Below are 20,795 nucleotides of genomic sequence, written 5' to 3'. Positions count from 1 at the left end.
AGGGTTTTTCTTTCTTGTTAATTATTACGACATCTGGTCTTCTTGCTCGGATGGGTTTGTCCGTCTGTATGTCCATGTCCCATAAGATTTTGTGGTTCTCGTTTTCGAGTGCTGTTGCAGGTTTATGCTTGTACCATTTGTCTGTATGCAGCTGTTTGCATAATTCCCAGTGCACCGCCCTCCCCACTTGGTCGTGCCTGTTTTTGTATACCTTTTGGGCCAGTTTGCTGCATTCACTTACTATATGGTTTATCGTTTCGTCTCTTTGTCCACATAGTCTGCATTTGCTGTTTTCTTGTGTTTTATCAATCCTTGCTTTGATATGGTTGGTTCTTATCGAGTTATCTTTTGCTGCAGTTATTAGAGATTCAGTTTCTCGGTTTATATGTCCTTTTCGCATCCATGTCCAGGTGTTTTCATTATTCTCATCTTTTGTCATTCTCATGAATATTCTGTGGAGTTTCTCTTCCCATTTCTCTTTTCTCGTTTTGTCATTTGTCTCTCTATTTTCTGTTTTGTTGTTTTTTTCGGTGTCTCTCGCTGCTATAATTATCCTTTCAGTGTTTTGCATTATGTATTTTTCTAGTTCTTCTTTCGTATCCTTCACACAGTCTTCTATACAGATCAGTCCTCTCCCGCCGTCTTTCCTTTTCACGTAGAGTCTGTCAATATCGTCCTTTGGGTGTAGTGCATTATGCATGGTCATGAGTTTCCTGGTTTTCTGGACGAGTTGTCTCAGTTCTTCTTTTGTCCATCCTATAAACGGTCCAGAGTATCTTACTAGTGATACTGCCCATGAATTTATACCTTTTATTAGGTTTCTGCTACATAATTTCGTTTCCAGGAGTTTTCTTGTTCTCCTGAGGTATTCCTTTCCAATTTTCTCTTTCATTTCTGTTGCTCTGATGGTGTCCGCTTCCAGAATTCCCAAGTATTTATAGTCGTCTTGTTCCCCTAGTGCCCTCACTTCTGTTTGGTTGGGTAGTTCCATGCCTTCTGTCGTTTCCAGTTTTCCCTTTCTTATAACTAGTTGTGCGCACTTTTCCATTCCAAATTCCATTTGGATATTTTGGCTGAAGATTCTGGTAGTGTTGATTAGTGTCTCTAGCTCCTTTTCAGTCCTTGCAAATAGTTTCAGATCGTCCATGTACATCAGGTGGTTCATTTTTTCCTCTGTATTGGAGAACTTGTATCCGGCTTGGCACTTTCTCCGAATACTGTTCAAGGGCATCATGGCTATGATGAACAGTAGTGAGTCTCCTTGAAAGATGCCTCTTTGTATGTTAATTTCTGTTATGTGTTGTCCATCGGCTGTCAATTCCAGTCTCCATGTTTTCATTGCATTTTCTATTACGTTGGTGATCCCGCCTGGTATTTTATACATTTTTAGGCTTTCTATTATCCATGCTTGGGAGATCCTGTCGTACGCTTTTTTGTAGTCGATCCATGCCATGGCTAAGTTCTTTCTCCTCCTTTTTCCCTCCTTTAGGATCTTTTCATCTATATATAACAGGTCATGTGTTCCTCTTTTTTCTTTTTGGCATCCTTTCTGCTCTTCAGGGATGAGTCCACGGTTATTCATGGAGTGGTAGATTTGTTCCCTCAGTTGTGCTGTCAGTATCTTCCACATAGTTGGTAAGCACGTGATTGGCCTATAGTTGCTAGGGACGGTTCCTTTCTCAGTGTCCTTCTGTAGCAGTGTGGTTCTGCCTTTTGTCATCCAGTCTGCTTGCTTCCTGTATACATCTTCTCAGGTTTTGGGCTAACCTTTCGTGTAAGGTTGTGAATTTTTTGAACCAGTATGCATGTACCCTAGTGCTCTCCAGTTTGCCATTTTTCCTATGGTTTTCTTTAGGGTTTCCTTGTTGATTTCATTCACTGTTCCTTCTTCTATTTGTTTTAACTCTTTTTTCATGTCTTTCAGCCATTCAGCATTTCTTTTGTGTTCTCGTCGCTCTTCCCATATTTTACTCCAGTAGTTTTGTTTCTGTCGGATTTGGTTGTTCTGTTTTTGTTTTTCCTCCATTCACATTTTGGTAAATTGGCTTTCATTAGTTTCAAATGTTCTGTTTTGTTTGCATTGTTCAGATTTATATCTATATCGTCTCAATCTCGCTTCTTTTGCTTTTATTTTTTGGTCCAGTTCTTCATGTTTCTTGTTTAGCCTCTCCCTGTCAGTTACATTTCCAATGTTCCGTTTTCTCCACATTGCTTTCTTCCTGTTGATCTTTTTGGCTTCTTTTTTATGTTGTTATTATTTTTGGCTTCTTTTTTATGTTGTTATTATTATTATTTGCCAAAAAACGAATTTAAAATCATAATTCAGGATACTTGCAAAATAATAATAAACACACCCGATTGGCAACTGGAGTTTTTCTATAAAATTACCTTGTTTTTTGACATTTAAAAAAGGGAATTGGAAAAAATCTGGTACATCATTCAAACACTACTATGTTATATATACGGTTAAGTGTTAGTTTTACTCATTTAGAACTGCTTTAAAGCTTAACCGCTCGCTGATTTTGCAACCAAATTTCAGACAATTTTTACAGTTCATAAGTCATCTTCTCAGCTCTATTTTGAAATAAAAATTTTCAATTTTCGTTCATTAAAATAAAAGTTATAATATTATTGGTGTTCAAAAGTTCTCAGAATATGTAAGGAACGTGAAAGGCGATTTCTTCTGATTGACTGTTGGTTACCATAGCAACTTTTTCCACATTGACGGTTTATCTCCAGTTTTCAATGTTTTTTTTTTTTTTTTTTTTTCATAGAAACACAGTATTTCAATATATTAATATGAGTTACAATTTCTATAATGTATGTATTATCTTATTCTTTTATTGTAATAAATATTATTTTTATATCTATAAATAAATATAAAGAAAAGCCAAGACTTTAGGATTTTTATTGTGGTGATTAACAACAATAATATAGAGAGGTTTTTGAATGATATATATATTTATATAATTATTAATTTAGACCTGCATGCACTAGTGTTTCATGCTTATGCAATCATCAGTGTAGTGTAACAATTCTTGCCAATAATAAATATGTGTACTCATGCAGAGAGTGATCCGTGCTGAAATAATAACGCTATTTAAAAAGCCATTCTTAACATGGGGAGGGTGTTTTGTACCTATTATGTACTTTCACCTTACAATTGAATAAAAAAACATATCATAAAGCTTAAACCTGGAAAAACAATTTTAAAAATAGCGTGGATCACTCTCTGCATTAGTGTAACGCCTCCAGTGCAGCTCAGCCCAGGTGCATAGGCTCGTGATTGAAATGCACCTGTAGCCGATACCTGTGGCGTCACCCGTGGTTTCGTCTAGTGGTCGAATTCGTCTTCAGGTTGTCGTCGGTCTCCTTCCGGTTCTGCTTCAAATCAGCTTCCAACCGTCATCTGGGCTATCGGAGAAATATATTGCATTCACAACGGCGTTCCAATCAAAGAAAAGAAAGTCAAAACTTAATTGGTTAACACAGAATTGATTATTGTCTTTGACTTTACAATATAATAGTTACACACTGCCTAGTCATGCAACTTAGGGGGCTGGCAGTTTTGTTTCCTTTACCAAGCTCTCTGTTCTTCATCTACCGTCAGTCCACGGGAAGGGATCAGCGAAAAAAGACCCCAATTAACCAAGTTTTACCCTACCTTTTTCTATGTTTTATTCCAGGCCACTATGTTAATCATATCCTCACCCCCTCTTGGGTTCTGTTCACCTACAGGACATAGTTCTCTGAGCCTCTGCCCTTCCGACAGCGTGACGCACCCCCAGTGCAACATAGCACTGCAGTACCTGTCTAACGAGGTCCACAGGCAACCTTAAATCAACCTGTATTTTCAATAATACGTCTCTCAACCTTCCCGGGGCCACTATGCTGGGGTGACAGGTTTCCCGATAACAACACATCTAACTGCGCACATACATGTTCCGAGATCAATATCAGCGACTGTCCCGCCGGCCACAGCCAACAATTTAAAATATGTTTACACCAGATAGTCCAGTTCTTACAGTCCTGTCATTATGACGTCAATTATATTGGTTACTTCTCCTCTAAATATCTGCACCTGGAAAAATAATCCTCTCAACTGACCCTGAACAACATTGGTGACCTTTTGCACAGACTCACTATTTTCACCAACGGTGCCAGCACTTTCGGATCGCTCTCTATCGTTTCTAATTTCTCTGCTGAGGAGATTTCTCATCCTCAGTTATCTCCTCGCCAGCTCGGTCCAACCACATGTCACCGGACCAACTTGGCAGTTAACGCCTCGCTATCGCACGAGAAACTCTATCCTTTTCTTTCAATTAATCTCTTCAGGTGCGAACATCACGCACCTGATTTACTCGCAATGGAAAAATCCATCTAAAAATAATATATCACCTTTTGCGCACAATTGAGTGTACCACACTTCACTCAGTGATGCTAATAATTATTTCCAATTATTTTCATTCAGTCTTGCGGCCTCCTTGGCCCTTATTTCGGAATTTAAGAAATCCTTCCTGACTGAGGCAAAATTCAAATTCTTCCAAAAGTCAGTTCAATCGCCGAAATTAATGCTTCTAATTATCCTCAACTGAACTACCCTAAAATTTGTTCAGTTTAGTACGAAATCCTTCCAGACTGAGGTACAAAAAATTTTTTTTTTTTTCAAAAATCAATTCAACTCTCGGAAATTTATATCTCCATTTTTTTCTCGTTGCATATACAAAACACAATTCTGCACAGTTTAATTCTCACAACAGCATTCAACATCGCTACATAAAAATACAGCCGATATCCAGCTAAAATATTTCGTCAAAGTTCACGAACTGCTCAATTACTTAAGCCTCCTCTCAAAAGTCATCACGTGGTTCTCTTGACAGTCCAAAACCGCTTCCCCACGATTTAATTATTACAGTTTTCTTTCAACTGGGAAAATCTCAGGCCAAGCCTTTTTTTTTTTTTCGACAGTTTAAATTCCTCCAAGACACTCTCGCTCAATACGCGACTTTCTCGTGTTAAATTACTCTCTCCGTTTTCCAATTTAATCACTGCGAAATACTTCTAAATTACTTATTGCTCTTTTCTGCTATTCAAGGCGCCCCCCCCCCTGGAGCTTTCCGTTTTAGTCCTTAGCTACCTCCAAGGTCAGTTCGTGACACAATCTGCCAACAGTGCGAACACATGGGGGCTCTCCATGCATCCACAGAGAAAACAATTGCACCACATTTCAACCAGGAGATGTCACTCCAAGCTCCCGTCTCTGTCCTACTAACCCCCACTGGTCTTTGGTGGAAAGACGTCACACTACTCCTGGGACAGGGAGTACCTTGCTCCCCTCAACGCCAGCCTCGGTTCACTTCTCCCCATTTGCTGGAGCCAGGAGATAGGTATTGGACACTCTTCATCCCATTCGCTCGACTCCTCAGCTGACTCTGCGGTCAACTGCCATTCAACTCTCTTTTCTTCACAAGTCGCGGTTGTTCTTCGTGACCCCCTATAGCTGGTGGAGTGGAACCCTGCAATTTCCCGTTCCAACTTTCCACCCGTCTCTATATTTATAGACTCTATAGAGGTCGTCTCTCTTGTCTTAAACCGTTGCTCGGTGTCGTCCCTATAGTCGTCCGGAACTCTGTCCTCATCTCGCGTTTGACTACCCCCGGGATTCTTTATCTTTTTACCCGTCTCCTTCATCCAAACTTGGTCACCCTGTCTTAACTGTCTAGTAAATGCTGCCTTTTTTTTCTTCTTGACCTTCCTGGTCCTATTCGTCCTATCGGCCGTCACCTTAGGGACCGTCCCTGATTCTCGGACCACTGGATCTGTAAGAGTTACTCCCTCCTTATTTACATTGCATCTCCTCCATACGAGGGTATACTTATCCCCCACAGTGGTCGTTCCATGGTCATCTGTAGCTCTACGGTCTCTACTGATCCCTCCCCCACTGACTGGTTTGCTTCGCTTTCTCCCCGAGAGACCATCGCCTTTCCCACTCACGCTCTTTCTACCACCCAGCAACAAAACTACTGTCAACTCCGTGCAAAGTTGAAATTCAAAATTCTAAACACAGACCGAGCACCAAAACTGAGCAAAGAATGAAAAGGGAACCAAAAGGTGACTTACCCTGTCTCTTACTGTCTGCTCCTTCTGCTGTCTTCCACCGCTAGGTGGCTGTTTATGCAAGCTGGCCCAGACCTTATAGTCGATTGACTACAGTCTGTGGTCTGGCTATGCTCTTAGAGTCTCTTAAAAAAATAGGAACGGTGTACTTTTCTTCCGTTCGTTTTCTTTTTTTTTTCAATTTTCGTTCCTTTCTCTCACAGGGAGATTTTGTGTTTTCGAGAGAGAAAAAAAAATTTGTGTGCCCATGGAAATTCGTTCGCACGTCTCTTAACGAAACGAGATCTCCTGGATCACCGGCACCAAACTGTAACGCCTCCAGTGCAGCTCAGCTCAGGTGCATAGGCTCGTGATTGAAATGCACCTGTAGCCGATACCTGTGGCGACACCTGTGGTTTCGTCTAGTGGTCGAATTCGTCTTCGGGTCGTCGTCGGTCTCCCTCCGGTTCTGCTTCAAATCAGCTTCCAACCGTCACCTGGGCTATCGGAGAAATATATTGCATTCACAACGGCGTTCCAATCAAAGAAAAGAAAGTCAAAACTTAATTGGTTTTTTCTTAACACAGAATTGATTATTGTCTCTGTCTTTACAAATAATAGTTACACCCTGGCCTAGTCATGCAACTTAGGGGGGCTGGCAGTTTTGTTTCTTTTACCAAGCTCTCCGTTCTTCATCTACCGTCAGTCCACGGGAAGGGATCAGCGAAAAAAAAACTCCAATTAGCTAAGTGTCTTGTTTTTATTAAATCAGTAATTCCTCCTTTTTGGAGTTATTCTTTCTTTCTTTCCTTTCCTCTCTTCTTTTATCGTATCAATTTGTACTCCCTTTTCCTTTTTCCTCTTTTGAATTTCCTCTCTTTCTCTGTTTCCCTAATTTTTACTCCTTCTCTCGGCTTTTATCTATACCAATTTTTAATCCTCATTGCACTGAGGTGTTACTTATCATGTAATTAGTCACCTCCAGGTCGACCATGTCACTCAACAGGGTTTTAAAAACAACCTCTTCATTGTTAACAGATTTTTAACAGCCATGGAACAAATTCTCGTTTGTCTTTCTCTTAAAGACCCGACCCCAGCCCTGATGTGATAAGCGACAACTATTTATCTCCATGAGTGAATGGTCAAACATTTTCGGCTGGTGACCCTGTATTGCTTTTTCTGCCAACTCGAGAATCTCATTATCATATTTATTTCCCATCAAAATATTCCTATTTCTTCTCTCATAAACATCTGTTTTTCCTTGACCAAGTGTCAGTATGTCCCCCCCATACCTCATCCTCTCCCATCCTCTATTTGAAAAGCAAGATCATCTGGTGTCACCAGGGATCTCGTCATATTAGCACCAATATATGTATACGTTTTTTTTTTACTAAATTTTACTTATACATATAGTTCACGTTCTCTTGAGAAGGCCTTCTCTCTGTATACAGAGAAAATGTCTCTCCGGTTTGAGCATGATTGGTCTCTAGGATCTTAGAAAAATATAACGTTACTTTATTTTAATCACTCCTCCCTCCTTTTTTCCCCACGCATAACGGAACACTGTAATTTTATTTTTAATTTTAAATGTATATATTTTCAATTTCCCCTTTTTAAAATCCCTGGATACAGCTTTGAGAAAACGAGTTAGTTGTTATATGTACTTCCCTTTTTCTTTTCTCTTCTTCGCCTCTTTTTTTCCTTATTTTAAAACGCATTTTACTTATAATCATGAATTATAAAAGTCTTCCCTTCATGATTTGCAATTTTTAAACTATGTACTCCCCAAAGAAAACGTACATACACTGGTGTTTTATGCTTACACAATCATCAGTGTAGAGCAGTGGTTCTCAACCGGGGTCCACATGGACCCTAGGGGTCCATGGAATATTTCTGGAGGAGTTCACATGCAAAACATAACAAAATTATCATAATTATTATAGTTGTTGTAGAATACTTTATTTGCATTAAATTAGTTTTCATTTAAAAATAAAGCTTAATTATATAATATGTCTTAGATCAATAAAACCTCAAAATTTATATTAGTGAAAAATAGAAGATTGTCTTATGACTAATAGTTATGAAGGGGTCCACCAAGATAAAAAGAAGGGAAAAGGGGTCCATGAGTAGAAAAAGGTTGAGAACCACTAGTGTAGAGTAACAATTCCTGCCGGTAATATATATATATATATATATACACTCACACACACACTTTTTTGTTTAATTATATGTACATATATATTTATATAATAATTATTTATTTAGACCTTTTAATCATGCATTAGCAAGCATCACATCAAAGGGTGGCAAATCAGTAAAAACTTTTACAATAACTAATATGTTAAACCATCTTAGAAAGGTTCGTTCAAAAGAAATGAAAGTTGCAAATAAGAAATGGAAGCTCAATGAATATTCATGGACAGACATTCCTGGAACAAATGGCTGCAACTACAAACCTCCAGTGAAACACCAAATTACTATAGAATCAATATTGGCCAAAAAGAAAATTTGTGAATGATCAGAGGTCACAAGAGATCCATTATCTCCATTATCAGACAAGAGAAATGATTGCTGTTGATATGAAACCATATTCTATAGCATCTGCCATTGGATTTAATGGGCTTGTTGATGAGTATAAAATTTTCAATAACATTTTCTTAGTCTTGCGAGATTCAGGAACAAATATGGTTGCTGGTGTCAGGTTAGTTGGTTGGTTGTTTTTGTTTTACGGCATATCAACCCGTCTCAGGTTATTTAATGCCAAATCCAAAGATTTTGAAGAAAAATTTTTTACTAGAATATATTTGTTTTCAAGTCGGATTCTATTTAACCCATAGTTGGGACCCTATCAGGTACTACCACTCCGGGTCAAAGTGGACCTGGGAGCAATGGCAATTAAAGGGTGGCTCCACACTCCCCAAAGCCCACAAGCTGGGGCCTCACCACTGGATATAGTTTAAAGTCATATCCAGGACCGCTGGCATCAGGGAATGTGATTTAGAATAACTATCATACACTGTAACTTAGGCTGTGAAGACCACCATTACATCTAACAGAAATACAGTTTCTCACTTTAATTGCTTTGTATTAGAAATTAGTAAATTAACTGAAATACAGGATCAGCTTAATTTGGAAAAACAAACTCATTCAAGATGTGACCACATGGTGAAATTCAACATATTATATGCTGAAAATAAATTAAGAACAACGAAAAGCTCTTGTATTGTGTGCTGTTGATAAGATTCCTATCATAACAATTTACCAATGGGGACTTGTTTGAAGAAATATTCATCTCCGGAGTCCATTTGAAGAAATCACCACAGAAGCAAGTTACAGAAGATCAACACTGTCAATGATAATACTTACAAATTTAGCTCTGAGGTTATTTTTGTCAAAAGCTGTCCAATCTAATTCTAGTATTTCTGACATAAGTGGAATCCTTCTTGCCATTGTTGAACAATTCATGTTATCAATGGAAACAAGATTTTCATGTCTACTTTCCTAGACCCATGATTCAAATATTAATTTTAAAAGATTGGCATAGAAAACATATTTAGAATTGGATTCTACATCCACTTTTCACTGGTGATCAGCAGTATACACTACCCTGCTGAGGAGGAAGAAGAAGCACAAACGTGTAAATTACAACATAGCAACTTTGAAACCAACTAACAAAAAAGTAACCAGTAAAAATGTCACAAAAGATGCTTTCGTCACTTCTAATATATAAAGACAGTAGGAAATAAAAGTACAATTATTTTTAATTCAATTTCGGCCTCCATTTTTGAGATGTGAAAAGTGAACATTGCATCATTTATAATAACCAAATCGGACTGATGGACAATTTTTAAAGTATCATCAAATAAAACTGAATTAAATGACATATATATTCTATACCTAATGTTTATTATGCCAACTTTTTTTTAACAATTCCAGCTGCAATTTATTTCATTATAAGTCAATAAAAATGCTGATATGTTCACTTTTAGTGGCGGAAATAAAGTATCAAATGTCATAAACATATACACATTTCAAAATCATATATCACAAAAACTATTAAAAGATCTGGAATATTGCATGCCTAATCAATACATATTGTAGAATTCTATATCCAAATGTCAGCTCTTTACACAATGTACTTAAATAATATTCTCAAGAAAATGTGATAATTTTATGTAGTATTTTTCACTTTGTTTATGTCGATGTAATTAAGTAAACGTACATGTTCAGCATCAGTTTAATTTTAATAAAATTAAGAACTGTATGTTATCAACAATAGAGTTCTTTATATAATTAGTATTTCTTTGAGATTCTGTTGAATTCTTCGCTTGGCCCTGATCACATTCATCCATTTGAGGTGGTTTCCTCAACCCTTTCCTCAGTCAAAGACATGTAGAGTAAACATCTTTATTTTTGTATTGGCTTTGTTTAAGTTAACGCTGAGATTGTTTACGAATGATTTATTTCCGGTTTGTGCGGATCATTCTGTTTTACGTTGAATGCCCAGAAAAAGTCCCTTCTTATTAATGTTTACCAGTTGTAAAATAAACAAACTTAGCTGTTTTTCAGCATAACAGAATATTTTTTTATCTGGTAAACATTAATCAGAAAGGACTTTTTCATGGCATATATGTGAAGCAGAATGATTCACACAAGCCGGATTTTTTTTTAATAAGAGATGTGTTCATTTTTTCATACAAGAATTTGCAATGCTATACAATTCCTACCTTAACAACGTACTATTGGGGACTTATTAAAAAAATTGCCCAGTTACTGAATCCATTTGAAAAAAATCACCAAAGAAGCAAGTGACAGAACTTCAACTATATCAATGATAATACCTACACTTTTAGCTTTGAAGTTATTTCTTTCAAAAGTTGTCCAATCTAATTTCGATATTTTTGACTTTAGTGGAATCCTTACCACTGTTGAACAATTCAGTGAATCAATAGAAACAAGATTTTCATTTTATCTAAATGATAAAAACTTGTGTGTCTACTTTCCTAGATCCAAGATTTGCCTTTAAATTTCAAAAGAATGACCTGGAAAACACTAAGAATTGGATTCTACATCTACTTTGTACTGATGATAATGAAGCGGAATCAGCAGGATACATGTTTTAAGCTCTGTTGCGGGTCAAGAAGATCAAAGTGAAAGTAAAACTGTATCTCTTTGAAGCCTGTTTGATAAATTAGCTTCGAATAAGTTTACAGTAAGAAATCAAAACTTGGAGCCGGTAGAAACTGAGTTAAAAATACAATAGAAATATAAGAATCGCAATCTGAACTCAAAAGGAGTAGATCCCTTACAAAAGAACTTGACCATTACGTAGCTTTACAACTACTCACAAGAGGTGATGATTCATTTCAGAGGTGTAAGTAGACACAGGAGACCTTAACACTGCTGAGTAAACTGGTTTCAAAATATTTAAGCACACCACCTTCATCTTTGAAAGTGAGAGACTCTTTAGTAAAGGTGATAATGTGTATGAACCTATGAGGAACAGACTGCGTTATGAGAATAAAGAAAGTCTGTTTCTACATTACAACTTAAAAATATTCAACTTTAAATGCAGAGGAGGAAGGCAGATAGAATAGAAAAGGAAGTAGAGCAGCAACAGGTGCAGAGCTTCAACTTATAGTTATTCACTTAAAGAATTACAATTTGTACTTTGTAGTTGGTTTGTAATTTCTTTTTCTTATCTAATTGTTTAATTATATTCATTTAAGAATTAGAAATTGTATTTTGTAAATTAAGATAAAAACCATATCAGTGGCCAGACACTTAATTAAATGATAAGTTAAATTAGCAGTTACTATATCAATGTGTTAAAGTTATCTGATTAATCACTTGGCAGTGATAAAATGATTTAAATTTAATAGGAAAGAGACAAGTAATTAATTGGCCAGTTAATCGGCATATTAGCTGATGATTAATCAGCAAAGTGGTCGATTAGGCTAATTACTAGCCGATTAATCGGTGATCCTTATATATATATATATATATATATATATATATATATATATATATATATATATATATATATATATATATACATACACACACATTTTTTTTTTAGTTTATTATATATACATATATATTTATATATATAATAATTATTAATTTAGTATACTATGTTTCATGATTACGCAATCATCAGTGTAGGGTAACAATTCCTGCTAGTAACTGGTGTTCCAAAGTTCTCAGACTATATAAGGAGCGTGAGATACGGTTTCTTCTGATTGGCTGTTGGTTACCATCGCAACATTTTCACCATTGGCGTTTTATAGAGATGATTTCTTCTGATTGAACTTTTACAACATTGATGTTTTATCTCAAGTTTTCTATGCTTTTTCATGAAAACATGGTATTTGAATATATTAATATAAATAATCTATCTATAATGTATGTATTATCTTTTTTTTTTTTATTGTAATCTATATATTAATAGAATAGCGTGTGTTATTTATTTTGTGTTTCACGTTTACATCTGAGTGACTGTCGTTTAATTATGGACTTAATTTCTTGTAATAAATAATTTTACCAACAATTCTTCATAAGCTTTGGTTCCGGTTTCAATTGAAGCTGATGCACCCAAGTCATATGAATATATCAGGGGCATGAGTTCCATTATAGAAGTGTTGATTTAATTTGAATAAAATAAAATATGCATCAAGTGCGCTTGAAAGCCAAATTGCAATGCAATATTATGAAAACAAACAAATATTTTACTTGTTTAAAATTTATAATTTAAATATGTTTCAGAGTCAAACTCCATCCTCAGCATGTTTCTTTTTTTTCTTTTTCTTTCTTGCCATGTTGTAAAGTTGGAGGAAAAAAAAACGTCTGTAGTAAAGATCCGTGCATTGTCTCTCAGTGGTTGTATTTTGAAATGCCGGGAACAGTGTGTTGACTACGCAAGATTAACATCAGGGGCGTGAGTTCCATTATAGAAGTGTTGATTTAATCTGAATAAAATAAACAAATTTCAACCAAATAAAATCTTTGTTTATTTGCATTGTAATTTGCCTGTAAAGTGTGCTTCAAAGCCAAATTACAATGCAATATTACGAAAATAAACAAGATATTTTACTTGCAATTCTGAATATTTGAGATGAGATGGGAATGCTTGAGTTATGTTGGATTAATCAACATTAATGTGTGTGTGTGTGTGTATATAGACACACACACACACTTGATCACAATATAGCCGTTAATTACTTCTGTGTATGTTTATGGGGGCAAAAAATTAGACTGAAATGGAAGTTTTCATTTAAAAAAAATCAATTGAACAGTATCTTCTTGATTTTTCTTATTTCTATTCACAATGGAATTTATTAATTTCAATTTTTGAACTGTTTCTCAAGATTTGTTCAAATATAATTTACTTTCTGCTATCTGTTTATTTCTGACGTTTTTAAACTGATGAAGGTTATTTTAATAATTATCCCCCCCCCAAAGTACTTGTAGACTTAAATTTCACTGGTTTAATTAAGAAAATAGATTTTTCAATACTAGTTTTTCAGTTTGTTCGAAATATTTGTTTGAAAACTCCACTTTTTTTTTTTTTTTTTTACAATTTTTGCATATTTATTTATATCTTGGAATGGTATTTGCTGCTTTTACTGTTGATTTAAACTTAAAAATCATTATTTATTAAGATTTATAGAAAAATTTATTGAACCTCATAGAAAACATAAAATTTATTGCTTTGAAAAATATTTAACAATAAATATTTGAAAATAATATATTCTCTGATAATATTAAAAAAAAAAAAAAAATTTTCTTTCATAAAAATAATTCAGTATTCATTATGCCTACCCAATCAAATGAATAAAAAAGATGATTTTGAACAAAAAAAAAAATCATTACAAAGCAAAGCCTGGAAAAATCATGGATTACATAGAAAAATGCGAACATGAAAAGTAATATGGTTAACATTAAACTTAGAAAAATAAAAGGACTAGTTGTTAAAACTGGAAATAAAAAAGACAAGATATTCTAGTAAAAAATATTGCAGCATTAAGCATTTTTGTAAAAATTCAATTTAACATTATATATCAATTCTTAATGCTACAATATTTTAAGTTGTAAAGTTTCTTTTCCAGTTTTAACAACTAGTCCTTTTAATTTTCTAAGTTTAATCTTAACCATATTACTTTTCATGCTCGTATTTTTCTATGTAATATTAGTAAACAAAAGGAAAAAGTGGTCAAGAAACAAATATATAACAAACATTTTTGGCCTTCGGGGCTGGGGGAGTGATTATACATGCATGCATATATACACATATTTATAATATTTTGGGGAGATTTATTAAGTCGGATTGTCTCCAAGGTGTGAATGCGGTATTGTGGTGAAAGGTGCCAACTAAGAGTAATCACAGAATTCGTAGACAATAGAAACACCCTTGACCGCCTCCCCCTCCTCTATTCATATGAGGGCTTCAGGTTGTTATTATAAATTACAGATTATTGTATTCTTACTGTAAATTGTATTTTTTCAAGACACAATAAACTAAATGTATAAGATAAGTGTAGTATCTGTTTTGATGCTGCACTTTTCTATTCTCAGTCAGTTGAGGAGAGGTTTGTTGCGGACCAGGATATAAAATACCCTAACTCGCTACAAGAAAATAATGAAACGAATTGAATGAAGAAAACAAAAAACTCAAATGCTGGAATAAAATAAACATGTCGTTTATTTTCTGTTGAGTAATGAAAGTCTTCGGTGTACACATGTTCATTCAGCCGTTGACGACTACGCGCGTGGAAGGAAAGAGAATGCAATAGAGAAACGCGAAGTGGCAAGCCGTCTGTAGAAAGAAAGGGTTAAGCTCAGTAGAGCGTCGCGCACATGTCTGTGTCGATGGGCCAAAGCGAAGGGGAGATAGAGTGAGAAAGTCAATCCAGTTCATAGAGAGAGAAAGAGTATTAAGTGTACTTGCGCTTGCCCCACATCACAGTAGCAGGGAAAGTGACGTTAGAATGTGTGGTCGGTTCGTCGACTCAACAGCTCGAACGCTGGTCCAGACGAAAAAGGGAAGTTGACAGGTTTTGTTGACTCTTATACTGGGGTCAGTGTTCTGATTGCCCATGTCTGGCTTTCACTTTAAAGGAAGTGACGTTTCGCATGTATGCGTACTTGTGCGCATGTTAGCGCATGCGCACGCGTGAATGTGAGTGTGTGTATGAGGCTGTGTATATGCGTGTGTGTGTGCGTACGTGCGTGTGTGTGTGTGCGTACGTGTGGGTGTGTATATGTGTGGGAAAACATGTTCGAACAGGTTCTTCATGATAGAGGCAATTTTTATTTTTGTTCCTATCCAGAGTGCCTCTTTTTGGGAGCTGGATTTTCCCCACATTAGGAACCGACCTTGTGTCGAACTCTGCCCTCGTTAGGAGGCAAGTAAATAGGAATAAGTACATAACAAATGTTACTAAAGGAAAGTTTTTCTTATACCTACCTGAATAAGTTTTTTTAGAGTTTTAACATATTTTAAAGCTTTTATTTAGTTTGAAACGCAGGTAATGCCGAGTGACATTTATTGGCTGGATTTCTATCAGTGTTTTGTTTACTTATTGGGCAACTATCGAGACTACAAAAATGGTTGTCTCACGTCCGCCATTTTGTTTTTGTTGTTTTTCTTCTAATTACATTAGAACAAAAAAAAAATGGCGAACTTGAGGTGGTCAATACTTGTGTTTCAAACTAAATAAACGCTTTAAAATAAGTTTAAACACAAATAATTAACTTATCTAAGTAAATAGAAAAGTAACTTATCTTTCCTTTGGTAACATTTATTTGTTATACATTTGTTTTTGTTTTTTTTTGTTTTGTTTATTTATTTTATTTATTTATTTATTTTTTTTACAATTTTTCTGTAATATATTAGTAAATGCTCAGAAAATAGATAATGGCCATCAGCAATTTTAATTCAAATGGGTTAAATATTATACTTTGCCCCGACTCTGTCAACTCAATATTCTAGTTTTATGTGTATTCGATTAAGCGTTAACAACCTGGAAATACCTGTAAAAAGAAAAAAGAAAAGCCATATCCACTGTACTATATTATATAATATAGAGAAATTAAAAAAAATATAAAGTTGTGGTGGTGGTGGGGGGAGAAAACGTCTGAATATACAGAAAGAGGAAGAGAGAAAGTAAACAGTCAAAATATAGAGAAAGGGACAGGGAAAGGAGAAATGTTCAAAATATAGAGAGTGGGGGAGAAGAGAGAAAAAGTCAAAATAATAATAAATAAAAACATTGAATTCGCGACTGGAGCGATTCAATAAAATTACCTCATTTATTTTGACGTTTAAAAAGAGGAGTGAATAAAATCTGGCATATATTAGTAGAGACAACAAAAGGAAGAAGTGGTCAAGAAACAAATGTTACTAAAAGGTAAGATAAGTTACTTTTCTACCTATCTGGCTAAGGTTTTTAGTGTTTGAACTTATTTTAAAGTGTTTACAAAGAGGGGAAAGAGTGAAAATATAGAGAAGGGAGTGAGGGAAAGAAGTGTAAAAAAATATAGTGAGCAAGGAAAAAGAATTTTAAAAAATATAGAGAGGGAGGAAGAAGAGTAGAAAGAATAAAGATATAGAGGAGAAGAGATAAAGAGTTCAGATATAGAAAACAGTGAGAGAATGGAGCAATGTAAAAATAATGTAGAGGACGGAGGAGGGGGGAGAAAGAGTCAAAATATATAGAGCGGGGGGGGGGGTAAGAAATTAAAAAAATATAGTGTCAAAATCTAGAGAGGGAGAAATAGTAAATCTGACTTGAAAAATTTTACCCATATTTTTTACACAATCTAAACCAATATCTCTATGAACTATAGTTTCTCTTTATAATCTAATAACTCAATGACCCATTTGGATCATATAAAACATAAAAAACATAACATATAAAACATAACATAAAAAAACATAACATAAAAAACATATGAAACAAAATAATGAACATAATTCTGATAAAATACTATTGGAAAATGTTTATTTCAATTACAGAAGTTATTAAAGAACTGGTAGGATTTTTTGTATTAGTTGGATTAATCTGACTAAAAAAAAAAGCAAGGGGGTTTAGCTCTATATACATGTAGTAGAGCTAAGCCCCTTCCTTTTCCTTTACTAAACATCGCGACTTATACACCTGAAAAAGGTCGGAGATCACACTGATCGAAACCGTGTGCAAATAACACTCAAGATGAGATTATTAGTCCGATTAATACAAATAATACAAAAAAATCATCCCTGATCTAAAAAAAATGTAGTAGGCTTTTTTTTCTTTTTTTTTTCTTTTTTCATGCGTTTTCAACTTTCACTACAAGGAATTTTTTTTTTCTTGAAATATCAATCAAGCATTGAAGAACAAAAAGCAAATTTTTGCTGTTGTTGAATAAATATTTTTTTGTTGAATAAATAATATTTTAATATACAAATTTTGTATATTAAAATATTATTTATTCACATTCAAAAACTATTTCTATCACTAGTTTCTTTGCATTTGGTGAAATGTATTTTGGTTGTGATTTGAAAAGGAAAAAAATGAAAATGTACTGCCCTGTATGGGGATGGAACTCAAGAACTACAGATGAGATTTTCGTGTTTAATACCCCCACCCATTCTCTTCTTACTACTATTTATTCTTTAATTGACTTATAAAATTAGCATATTTGGTAATGTATTTATGTTTTTGTAGTAAATCATGCGTCACTATATTGGATACATGTTTTCTTGAAAACACACGAAAGGTCAAAGTAAACAGAAAAATAACAATGATGAAGAAACAGTAATAATAAAGAGACTATTACATTTGCATATATATAGATGCATACATTTTATTTTCACTAAAAGAAAGTTTGCGAAAGACACGAGAGGAACATAATACAACGATGAATAACAGCATGTGAACATTACAGATGTGAGAACTAACGTAAGAATCCATGTTAAAAGTTCTTTCAATTGAAATAAGCATGAATTACCAGAGTAAACACATTTTAGACAATGCATTGGTTATGTAAAGCAAATAGGACTTTGTATTATCTGAGAACTCTTCTTGATGTGAATGTTGCAACCAGTATAAAAAGGGCCATCCTAAGATGATTAAAAAGACCGTGGTTGAATATCTAGCTGAATGATAGTTGCATTTCATAAATAGGACATCTGCTGCTGTTTTGGCAGGATCGTGAAAACCATATCAAAATGTAAAGCTAAGTTGGACAAATTCGGCCTGCCTCAGCTCAACGCAAGAAAGACATCAAACCTTGATTTCAAATTTTGCAATACCAATGTACAAGTCTTTTTCTGTACTTTATAATTGAAGAGTTGTGGAAAATAAAAAGCAGCTGACTTACCAGAGTGTAGGTACTGAGCTTGAGGATGTTCTTCTAGTATCAAAAACAAGAGACGGTTATTACAGGAATTTACACCAATAGAGGAAAGTGTTCAAGTGTAATAAAAAAGTGTTCTTCAATATTGGAGAGTTCGTCATTTTTTGTTACTTGAAAAAAAAAGTCACAAAGTAAATTTTTTGCAATCTCACTCTTCGGCTAGCTACATTTTGATTTATCCTCTGATTTTTTGACAATTTGATTCCCTTGTTGCTAATATGATTCAGAGGATATAACTTCAGTATTGTTAAAGAGACGTAATTCTTGTATATACTATTGCCAAGGGATCTTTTATGTTATCTAAAAGAAAAAAACATTCAGTGTGCAAACAACTAGATAAGCTTATCAGAATTGGACTATTATATATAAGTAGATGCAATGTTTATAATCAAAATTATCTAATTTCAAATCAGTAAATTTGATCCGTGTTTTTGACCTCTTTTATCGAAGTCATTTTAAGCTTCACTTAACAAAAACGAATTTCTATTTTAATCTGGAAAAAGCTTCAAGGTAAGTTGCAAAATGTTTGGATGCATTTAAACTACTAATTCAGTTCTCTTGTTTTTTTTTTTTTTTGTGTTTTTTTTTTTTTTTTTTGTTTTTTTTACATTAAAAATATTTACAGATTTTAAAAATCTATTTTTAATAGCTATCCATCTTAATCCTTTTTTTTTTTTTTACTTTTTGAAACATTTAAAAATTTTTGTAAACAGTTTAAATACTTATTTTTTAACTTTATCTTTTACAAACATTTTTGTCTTTAAATTTTTTCCCTTTTTTTACTTTAATGTGAACTAGCATTCTTATGAGAGACTGTCCATCGCTTAGTCTATCAAGTTTTAGTTTTCTATAGTACTAGCACGACTACCCAGCATTACCTGGGTCAACAGTAACCCATTTCTATTAAAAACTTCTATTTCTCTACTCTCTCCCAACCCTCCCTTTCTCCTTTGCCCAGCCCATTCCTCTCTAGTTGGATATACACACAGATGATTCCTCGTGACGTGTTTGCTGTTGCATCCATTGCTAAACCGGAAGTGACATAGGTTTAAATTAAGGCTAGACAATTGAAAAGAGAGGATGATTTTCGAAAATATCGGCAAAAAACGCAACCGCTCCCTGCAGAAAAGTACCCAGTTGAGGCTGAACGAATTAATGTTTTGGGCCAATTTTTCGATATTTGTCGTCCGAAGGGTTTAGCTTCAAAATGATACCAATTTCCTGAAAATCCGTCGCATCTGTTGAAAGTTTTAGGCAGGCATACATGCATACATTTAAACAGACAGGTGAGATTTATATTATAGACTAGTGGGGGCACCCGGCGTTGCCTGGGTTTTTGTAGGTGTGTGTGTTAGGGGGGGGGGTAGATCCAAACCCCATATTAAACTTCTTTTGAAAAATCGGAAAAACAAAAAAAAAAACAACGAACATGATGTAAAAAAAAAAAAAAATGTTTTGGTAGGTAGGTTGGATTGAACCCGGAACGTTGAGGCAAAAAACTGGATAAGTTGCTTGCTTGCCCACGAAAGGAAAGTAACTTAAAGCAATTTCAATTTAGCGTTTATAAATGGCAGGTGCGCAGCAAATGTAATTAAGTCAAAAGAAAGTAAATTCCGCACTTTATTTTAACTGTGGGATATTTCTTTTGTGTTTTTACCCAACTTTGTCTGGTTTTCTTTCTCCAACACATTGGGGAAAACCAGCTCCCCCTTTATTAAGGGAGTGTGTCCAAATGAAAGCAATTGTCTGATATGATGGTGAAAACTGACATTGTCCAAACGTCTATTGCTTTATGGACGCTCCCGGCCCGTAGGCCAAGAACCGCACCTTAGTTTCACATCAGTTTCGCTTTTATATGAAAAAGCCGAATCAACACAAGAGCGGCCAAAATAGCAAAAATTGTGTAAAACTCGATGTAAATAAATATAGCCGTGATCCGCATTTGCAATTCGTACATAATATGATCTACACAGTATATAAGAAGTTCTAAGCGATAGTACCCCACCCCCACCCCACCCAAGAACCCTCCGAAAAAATGCCTTTGTTGGACATACAAAAACTCTTGTGCACGTTTTGCCTTTTATATATCTTGATAATAACATTGAAAACCTTGCTCCCTGTAATGAAACGTGGCCCAGTTGATCCTCAAAGAATGAATCATTTTTTCTAAATTTTAGATATTTATCCAAACTACCAACTTTGTTGTACTTTGGTTTTTAATTTTTTTTCACTTTTAACTGGACATACAAACACACATTAAAGCTTCTTTCAGTCTTGCAGACTATGGATACCCACTGTAA

At 34.7% G+C, this 20,795-nt stretch overlaps 1 protein-coding gene across 2 annotated transcripts in view; it reads left to right on the top strand.

The window, feature by feature from the left end:
* The window catches only part of LOC145296393 (carnitine O-acetyltransferase-like), a 91,938-nt gene that overhangs the window by 8,978 nt on the left and 62,165 nt on the right, over positions 1–20,795 (top strand). Inside the window, exon 1 of one of the 2 annotated variants that reach the window (XM_080142529.1) lies at positions 16,239–16,505. The exons of the other annotated variant lie outside the window; for it this stretch is intronic. The gene's annotated coding sequence lies outside the window, so the exon portion shown is untranslated. Of the gene's footprint in view, positions 1–16,238; positions 16,506–20,795 lie in introns of those variants that run through there. 2 annotated transcript variants of the gene reach the window in all.

The sequence above is a fragment of the Euprymna scolopes genome, chromosome 2 (assembly GCF_053919585.1).
Source record: "Euprymna scolopes isolate OS-2025 chromosome 2, ASM5391958v1, whole genome shotgun sequence".
NCBI classification, from domain to species: domain Eukaryota; kingdom Metazoa; phylum Mollusca; class Cephalopoda; order Sepiida; family Sepiolidae; genus Euprymna; species Euprymna scolopes.
The sequence above is the reverse complement of the archived record's forward strand: the minus strand, read 5'-3'. Positions and strand labels throughout refer to the sequence as shown.